The 9,766-nt window shown below is 38.1% G+C and overlaps 1 protein-coding gene across 1 annotated transcript in view; it reads left to right on the forward strand.

Annotated features, from left to right (window-relative positions):
* Positions 1-772: 772 nt before the first annotated feature.
* ADTRP (androgen dependent TFPI regulating protein) overlaps positions 773-9,766 on the forward strand; it is an 81,496-nt gene continuing 72,502 nt past the window's right edge. The window contains exon 1 of the mRNA XM_008062462.2: positions 773-796. The gene's annotated coding sequence lies outside the window, so the exon portion shown is untranslated. The remainder of the gene's footprint in view (positions 797-9,766) is intronic.

A 9,766-nucleotide genomic window follows, 5' to 3' on the forward strand; every position in this document is an offset into this window, starting at 1 on the left:
GCACACCATAATTAAACTTCCAAAAACAAAAGAAAAAATACTGGAAGCATCCAGAGAATAATGACATATTAAACATAGAATAATGACATAAAAACAAACATTGTTAGTTTTTGTTTTTGTTTGAGTTGGAGTCTCACTCTGTTGCCCAGGCTGGAGTGTAGTGGCATACACTCAGCATCGACCTGCTGGGTTCAGGCAATCCTTCTGCCTCAGCCTTCCAAGTAGCGGGAACTACATGAACATGCCACCATGCCCGGCTAATTTTTTTTGATTTATTGTAGAGATGAGGTCTCACCTAGTTGCCCGGACTGGTCTTGAACCTGCGGGCTCAGGCAATCCACTTTCCTCAGCCTCCAAAGATTACAGGCTGAGCTACTGAGCTCAGATGGGAACACACATTTGAATAACAGAACATTTCTCACCTGGAAACATGGAGGCCAGAGGAAGTAGCACAAAATTCTTTCCATGCTAAAAGAAGAATTGTCAACAGTGAATTCTATATCTTACAAAACAATTCTTCAGGAATAAAAGGGAAATAAAGACATTATCAGATGAACTTAGAAAAAATTTGTTGCAAACAGACTTACCTAAAGGAAGTGGGTTAAGGAAGTAATTTATTTATTTATTTATTTATTCATTCATTCATTCATTCATTTTATTTATTTATTTATTTTGAGTCGGAGTCTCACTCTGTCGCCCAGACTGGAGTGCAGTGGCCACTCCCGGCCACCGCAGCCTCACCTGCCGGGCTCCGGTGATCCTTCCGCCTCAGCCTTCCAAGTAGCTGGAACTACAGGCGTGTGCTATCATGCCAGGCTAATTTTTTTATTTTTATTGCAGAGATGAGATCTCGCCAAGTTGCCCAGGCGGGCCTCGAACCCACGGGTTCAGGCAATCCACTCACCTCAGCCTCCCAAAGCACGGGATTACAGGCTGAGCCACCGAGCCTGGCTAAGGAAGTAATTTAAACTGAGTGACAATGATAAAAGAAACTTGAAGCATCAAAAAAAAATGAAAGAACAATGTAAAGGGCAGAAATATAGCACAAACAATAGACTAACTCTTTTCATGAGTTTTATAAATTATATATATATATATATATTTTTTTTTTTTTTGAGTTGGAGTCTCACTCAGTCGCCCAGACTGGAGTGCAGTGGCTGCTCCCGGCCACCGCAGCCTCGATCTGCTGGTCTCTGGTGATCCTTCCGCCTCAGCCTTCCAAGTAGTCGGAATTACAGGCATGCGCTACCACGCCCGGCTGATTTTTTGATTTATTGTAGAGATGAGGTCTCGCTGCCCAGGTGGGTCTCGAACCCACGGGCTCAGGCAATCCACTCACCTCAGCCTCCCAAAGGCGTGGGATTACAGGCTGAGCCACCGAGCCCGGCTTATAAATTATATTTAATGATTAGAACAAAAATTATAACACCTTCTAAGAGTCAAGACTACAATATTTAAAAATGAGAAAGATAATGGGGTTAAAATGGAAATAAGGAGTTCATATGTCATTTGAGGTGGTAAAATTCTATCACAATAATAATAATAAGTCATATGTATATGTATATGTATATATTGTCATATGTATGTATATGTATATGTATATGTATATGTATATGTATATGTATATATTGTCATATGTATGTATATGTATATGTATATGTATATATTGTCATCCTCAGAGAAACCACTAAGAAAACTACATAAAAACATACTTCCAAAACACTATAAATAAATCAAAATAGAACCCTAAAAAATATCCAAGTAATACACAGAAAGGTAAGAAAAAGGACCAGAGGCATAAAAAACAGTGGAAACAAATAGAAAACAAGTAAATAAATAAATGACTTGAGTCCTACCATATCAACAGCTACCTTAAATGTAAGTAGCTAAATTACACAAAATATAGGGCAGATATTGACACAGTGGATTAAAAAAAAGGTAAAAAACGATGACCCAAATATATACTATATAGAAGAAACTCATTTTGGTTTCAATGAAATAGGTAGTTGACAGTAAAAGGAGTAAAGAAATACTGTGTTAGCATTAAATATTTTTTAAAATTGTTATTATTTTAAAAAATTGTACATTCAGGTGTTACACATGCATATTCGTTATATGAACATAGTGTGTAATGGTGGGGATTGGGTTTCAGGTGGCTCATTCCCCAGATAGTGAACATTGTAGGTAGTTTCTGAACCTTATCCCTTCTCTTCCCTCCCCCTTTATTGGTGTCCCCAGTATCTCTTACTTCCATCTTTGTGACCATTTAGCTCACACATATGGGTGAGAACATGCGGTATCTGGTTTCTTTTTCTGAGTCCATTTATTTAGAATGATGATCTCCAGCTCCAACCATGTTGCTGCAAGGATGTGATTTCATTCTTTTTTTATGGCTATGTAGTGTTCCATGATGTATATATACCACATTTTCATTATCTACTGATTGGTTGATGGGCATTTAGGCTGATTCCACATTTTTGCAATTGTGAATTGTGCTGTGATAAACATGCAGGTGCAAATGTCCTTTTTGTATAACGAACTCTGTTCTTAGGGTAGATACCTAGTAATGGGATTGCTGGAACAAATGGTAGATTTACTTTCAGTCCTTTGAGTAACCTCCATACCGGTATCCATAGAGGATGTACTAATTTGCACTCCCACCAACAGCGTATAAGTGTTCGCTTTTCTCTGCAAACGTGCCAGCATCTATTGTTTTTTAATTTTAAAATAGCAACCATTCTGACTGGTATAGGTTAATATCATTGTGGTTTTTATTTGCATTTTCTTGATTATGTGCTGAGCCTTCTCTCATATGTTTGTTGGCCATTTATATATCTTCTTCTGAGAAATGCCTATTCCTGTTGTTTGCCTATTTTTAATAGGGTTATTTGCTTTTTTCTTGCTGATTTGTTTGAGTTCTTTGTAGATTCTGAATATTAGTCCTTTGTCAAATGTATAGTTTGTGAATATATTCTCCCATTCTGTAGATTGCCTATTTGCTCTGTTGATTATTTATTTTGCTCTGCAGAAGATTTTTAGATTAATTAAGTCACACTTGTTTGTTTTTGTTTTAGTTGCATTTGCTTTGGGGGTCTTAGCTGCAAATTTTTTGCCTAGGCCGATATCCAGAAGAGTTTTTCCTAGGTTTTCTTCTAGGATTTTTATAGTTTCAGGTCTGACATTTAAGTCTTTAATCCAACTTGAGTTAATTTTTATATATGGGGAGAGGTAGGGATCAAGTTTCATTTTTCTGCATGGGTTATCCAATTTTCTCAGTGCCATTTGTTGCATAGGTTGTACTTTTCCACACTGTATGCTTTTGTCTGCTTTGTCAAAGGTCAGTTGGTTGTAGGTATTTGGGTTTGTTTCTGGATTCTCTATTCTGTTCCACTGGTCCATGTGTCTGCTCTATTCTGTTCCACTGGTCCGGTACCATGCTGTTTTGGTTAACAGTCTTGTGGTTAATTTGAAATCAGGTAATGTAAAGCCTACAGCTTTGGGGTTTTTTGTTTGTTTGTTTGCTTAGGATTGCTTTGGGCTATTCTGGCTCTTTTCTGTTTTCATATAAATTTTAGGATTCTTTTCACTAATTCTATGAAAAATGACATTGGTAGTTTGATAGGAATTACATTAAATCTGTAGATTACTTTGGGTAATATGGCCATTTTAACAATGTTGATTCTTTCAATACATGAGCATGAGATGTTTCTCCATTTGTTTGTGTCCTCTGTAATTTCTTTCATCAGAGTTTTATAGTTCTCCTTGTGAAGATCTCTCACTTCCTTGGTTAAATATATTCCAAAATATTTTAGCTTTTTGGTTGCTATTGTAAATGGAATTGAGTTCTTTATTTGATTCTCAGCTTGGTCACTATTGGTGTAGAGCAGTGCACTGATTTGTGTGTTGAATTTGTATCCTGAAATTTACTGAACTTACTGAATTCATTTGTCAAGTCCAGGAGTCTTTTGGAGGAGTCTTTAAGGTTCTCTAGGTATAAGATCATATTGTCAGCATACAGAAATATTTCAATATCTTATTCTCCAATTTGGATATCCGTTATTTCTTTTTCTGGCTTTATTGCTCTGGCTATGACTTTCAGTGGTATGTTGGATAGTAGTAGTGAAAGTGGGCATTCTTACCTTTTTCCACTTCTGAGGTTGGATATGTTCAACTTTTCTCTGTTCAGGATGACACTGGCTGTGGGTTTGTCATTATGACTTTTGTCATTTTGAAAATTGTTCTTTCTATCTGCATATTACTATGGCTTTTATTATGAAGGGATGTGGGATTTTGTCAATGCTGTTTCTGTGTCTACTGAAATAAGCATATACTTTTTGTTTTTAATTCTGTTTATATAGTAGATCACGTTTATTGATTTGCATAAGTTGAACTACTCTTGTATCCCTAGGATAAAACCCACTTAATTGTAGTGGATTATTATTATTTTTTAATGTGCTATTTAATTTGGTTTGCTAATATTTTGTTGAGGATTTTTGTGTTTGTTCATAAGGGATATTGATCTGTAGATTTTGTGTGTGTGTGTGTGACTTTTCCTGGTTTTGGCATCAGAGTAATATTGGCTGTACAGAGTGAGTTAAAGAGAATTCCTCCTCTTTTTTTTTTTTTTTAGTTGGAGTCTCACTCTGTCACCCAGACTGGAGTGCAGTGGCCGCTCCTGGCCACAGCAGCCTCGACCTGCTGGGCTCCAGCAATCCTTCCACCTCAACCTTCCACGTAGCTGGAACTACAGGCGTGCGCTACCACACCCGGCTAATTTTTTGATTTATTGTAGCGATGAGGTCTCAACAAGTGGCCCAGGCGGGTCTCGAACCCTCAGGCTCAGGCAATCCACTCACCTCAGCCTCCTAAGGCACGGGATTACAGGCTGAGCCACTGAGCCCGGCTATTTCTCTCCTCTTCAATCTGTGGAATAGCTTCAGTAAAATTGGTATCAGTTCTTCTTTGAAGGCCTAGTAGAATTCAGCTGTGAGTCCATCAGATCCTGGACTTATTTGGTTGTTTGTTTGGAGTCTTCTAATTACTGTTTCAATCTTGCTACTCATTCTTTGTCTGCTCAGGGTTTCTATTTCTTCCTGATTCAAAGTTGAGAGGTTGTATATTTCCAAGAATTTATCCATTTCCTCTAGACTGTCTATTTTATTTACATAGAGGTGTTCATAATAGTCTTGTATGCTCTTTTGAATTTCTGTTGTATCAGTTGTAAAGTATCCTTTTTCATTTCTGACTGAGCAAATTTGAGTTCTCTCTCTCGGTTTCTTAATTAATCTAGCTAGTGGTTTATCAATTTTGTTTATCTTTTCAACAGCAAACTTTTTACCTCATTGATCCTTTGTATTGATTTTTAATTTCAATTTCACTTAGATTTGTTATGATCCTTGTTATTTATTTTCCTCTGCTAGCTTTGGGTTTGGTTTTTTCATGTTTTTCTAGTTCCTTGAGATGTGACATTAGAGTGTCAATATGTGGTCTTTCAGTCTTATAAATGTAGGTCTTACCCGCTATAAATTTTCCTCTGAGCAGAGTTTTGGTTCTGTACCAGAGGTTTTGATACTTGTTTAATTGTTGTCATTTATTCAATAAATTTTTGTATTTCTATCTTGATTTCATTGTTGATTCAAGGATCATTGAAGAGCAAATTGTTTAACTTCCATGTCTTTGTTTAGATTTGTGAGGGGTTTTTTTTGGAGTCAATTTCTAGTTTTACTCCACTGTGGTGTGAGATGGTGCTTGATATGATTTCTTTTATTCTGAATTTATTGAGACTTGATTTTGTAGATGTCTGTTAATTCCATTTCCTCTAGAGTCCTGTTTAACTCTAATGCGTATTTGTTGACTTTCTGCCTTGATGATCCGTCTATTGATGTCAGTGGAGTGTTGAAGTCTTTCACTATTATCGTATTGCTGTCTATTTCTTTTTTTTCCCCCTAGGTTTAGTATAATTGTTTTATAAGGCTTGAGTCTCTGGTATTAGTTGTATATGTGTTTAAAATTGTATATCTTCTCATTGAATTAATCCCTTTATTATTATATAATAGCCACTTTGTCTTTTTTTTTTTTTTTACCATTGCTAATTTAAAGTTTGCTTTATCTGATATGATAATGGCTACTCCTTCTCGTTTTTGGTTCCCATTTGCATGGAATATTTTTTCCCTCCCCTTTACCTTGAGTCTATAGGAGTCTTTGTGAGTTAAGTGGGTCTCTTGAAGGCAGAAGATATTTAGGTTGTATTTTTTTGGTTTTTGCTTTTCCATTCTGCCAGTCTGTTTCTTTTTAGTGGGGCATTGAGACCATTTATGTTCAGAATTAATAATGATAGGCAAGTTACAATTCTACTCATAATATTGGTTGTTGTCTGATTGCTTTATTTATTTTCTTTATTGTGTTTGTGTTTCATAAAGACTTTGAACTTTATGATTTCCAGCATTTTGCTACTGGTGTAGTTTGACTTTTTAAGTATTTAAAACTCCTTTGAATATTTTTTGTAGAGCTAATCTAATAGTAACAAATTCCCTCAGCATTTGCTTGTCTGTGAAGGACTTCATTCCTCCTTCATTTATGAAACTTAGTTTGTAGAATACAAAATCCTTGACTGACAGTAATTATGTTTGAGGAGACTGAAGATGGGGTCCCAATCCCTTCTGTCTTGTAGTATTTCTTCTGACAAGTTTGCTCTTAGTCTGATTAGGTTTACCTTTGTGAGTTATTTGATGTTTTTGTCTCACTTCTCTTCAAAACTTTTCCTATACATTAGCTTCATATAGCTGGATGATTACATGCTTTGGGGATTATCTTTTTGCAATGAATCTTCTGGGAGTTCTTTGGGCTTCTTGTATCTGGATGTTTAGATCTGTGGCAAGGCCAGAAAATATTTTCTCCCATTGTTCTTTCAAATAGGTTTTCCAAATCTGTTACTTTTTCTTTTTCCTCAAGAACACCTATGATTCTTAGGTTTGTGTGTTTTACATAATCCCACATTTCTTGAAGAGTTTTTTCTCTTATTTTTTTCTTTATTACTGTCTGATTAGATTAATTCAAAAGCATTGTCTTCAGGTTCTGCGAGCCTTTCTCTGCTTGTTCCTCTACTGTTAAAACTTTTCATTTCATTTTGTACTTCCCTAAATGATTTTTCTCATTTCCAGAATTTCAGGTTGGTTTTTATTTAAAAGTGTCTAGCTCTTTGGAGAATTTTTCATCCATGTCCTGAATTTTTTTTTTTTTTATTATTTAATTTTTTATGCTGGTTTTAAATTTTCTCCTGAAGTGCATTGATCAATTTTCTTATCAACTTTTTGAATTCTATGTCAGGAATTTTTAAGATTTCCTTTTGGTTACAGTTTGTTGCTGAAGAGTTGATGTGGTCTTTTTCATATTGTCAGAAATTTTTTTCTGGTTCCTTCTTAATTGGGCTGATGATTTTTTCTTACTTGAAGTTGGAGGGGGGTGATCTAGGCACTGGAGGGTTCTTTGGTGTGGTGGGTTTCTTAATTGCCAGATGTGGTAGCCTTGTGTTGTGTACCTGCACTGGATCAGGGGATCCTTGGCCAGAGTGGTTTGGAAAATGTTGTTGGCTGGTATTTGGAATCAGACCTGAAGTATTGTAATCAATGTCGCTGACTGCATGGTTGACTGCTGGCCATTAGGTGGCGCTTGTGAGAGAAAGCTGGCTACAGTGGTGGCTGTAGGGTTTCTTCATGGCGAATGTTGCTCCAAGAAAGTGCCCAGCCAACCTAAACCAAGGGTGGGGCTCTGGGGATTTCCCAAGTTTTCTATCTGTTTTGAGCCTTAAGCGAGAGTACAGGGGAAAGGACCTGAAGCATCCCTCAAGTGTGTACTCTTAGCTGTCCTAGTGGGGAGTAGGAAGGAGCTCCAGGTCCCTGGGGTAACACTGTTATGCCGAGCAGGCACAGGAAAGTTCATAAAGAGAATGAGAGGTGCTATGGCAATGCATCCCACTTGGCTCCCAAGCAATCTGCAATCTGACTGTCAAAGTGCAGTGGGTCTCAGGGCCTCAGGTGTTCTCAGGCAACCTGCCCAACCAGGAACTGTCTGCAGCTGTGGAATTTGCCCCTGTAGCCTGTTTCCTCCCAAGCAGGCTGGAAAGCAGCTGCTCCACCCTATAAGGGTTGAGATCCTAGGAAATGGTAGCTGGCACTGTTCAAGACTTTTTTATTACACTACCCAACAGCAGAGCACAGCTGTGGGAAGGGCAGTTTCCCATGAGAGACCGGGGTCCCACAAGGCTCAGGGAGCACTGCAAGTGTGTAACAGGAACCCAGAACTTCTGAATTCCTATAACTTACCTCCTCCATGGTGTCCAGAGGCTGTGGTGGACTGTGATGGTGCAGGTAAGAATACGGCGAGTTCCAGCCCAAGTCAGTGGATTTTCTTCTTCTTTGCTCTAAGCGGTTAGTATCACCTCTTTGGAGACTCATGGGGTATGCTGCTGGACCCATTCCTCTGAATGTGCTGAAGAAACTCTATCTTGGCTTACTTTGTAGGAGAAACTCACTCTAACTGCCTCATGTTGACTATCTTAATCTCTCTAGCATTAATTATTTTTTAAAAAAAGAAGGAATGCCTATATTAATATCAGAAAAGGTAGATTTTATCCAAACAAACAAAACAAAACTTCTAGATACAAAGAGAAACATTACAAAAGAATCACTCCGCCAGGAGCACATAGCAATCCTAACGTGTATATGCCAAACAGAACCTCAGCATACATAAAGCAAAAATCGATAGAGCTGGAAGGAGAAATAAATTAATCCATAATTATTGTTAGCATCTTTGACACTCTTCCCTCAGCAAATGATAGACCTATTAGATTTTTAAAAATCAGTAAAGTACAGCAGTTCATGTATACTCATATACAGGACTCATATATATTTCTATATAGACTGCTCAAACAAGATAATCAGAGCTTAACTGCTTTTCTTCTTGTGGTAAATTTCCCAGGAAGGTAGGAATTTACATGATAGTTTCAAAGCTTGAAATTAGAATGTACTGATTGGTTAGCATTGAATATGTTTCTTAATTCTGATGATTAATTCAGGACATAAAATCTATATAAAATACCTGAGTTGTTTTGTGACAAAACGTATGCATATAAGATAACCAGGTTGTGTACAAAACGTGAAATCTGACAGAATCTTTAAAAAGGCATTCCCAGGCAGTCGGTTTCTCCTTAGTAACCAGGAGTATCAGACCTCAAAATCAAGTGACACACAAGCTAATTCATGCAAAAGGTATTCACCTGAAGCCGGGCTCGGTGGCTCAGCCTGTAATCCCACGCCTTGGGAGGCTGAGGTGAGTGGATTGCCTGAGCCCGCAGGTCTGAGACCTCATCTCTACAATAGATCAATAAATTAGCCGGGCGTGGTAGCGCACGCCTGTAGTTCCAGCTGCTTGGACGGATGAGGTGGAAGGATCGACGGAGCCCAGCAGGTCGAGGCTGCGGTGGCTGGGAGTGGCCATTGCACTCCAGTCTGGGCGACAGAGTGAGACTCCAACTCAAAAAAAAAAGATATTCACCTGAAAATTCTAGAACATGGGTACTATTACAAAATCTAATTCAAGGCCAGGCTTGGTGGCTCAGCCTGTAATCCTGCGCTTTGGGAGGCCGAGGTGAGTGAATTACCTGAGCCCGCTGGTTCGAGACCCGTCTGGGCAACTTGGTGAGACCTCATCTCTACAATAAATCAAAAAAATTAGCCGGGCATGGTAGCGCGCGCCTGTAGTTCCAGCT

This window comes from Carlito syrichta, unplaced genomic scaffold (genome assembly GCF_000164805.1).
Source record: "Carlito syrichta isolate Samal-C Ts95f unplaced genomic scaffold, Tarsius_syrichta-2.0.1 Scaffold305707, whole genome shotgun sequence".
NCBI classification, from domain to species: Eukaryota; Metazoa; Chordata; class Mammalia; order Primates; family Tarsiidae; genus Carlito; species Carlito syrichta.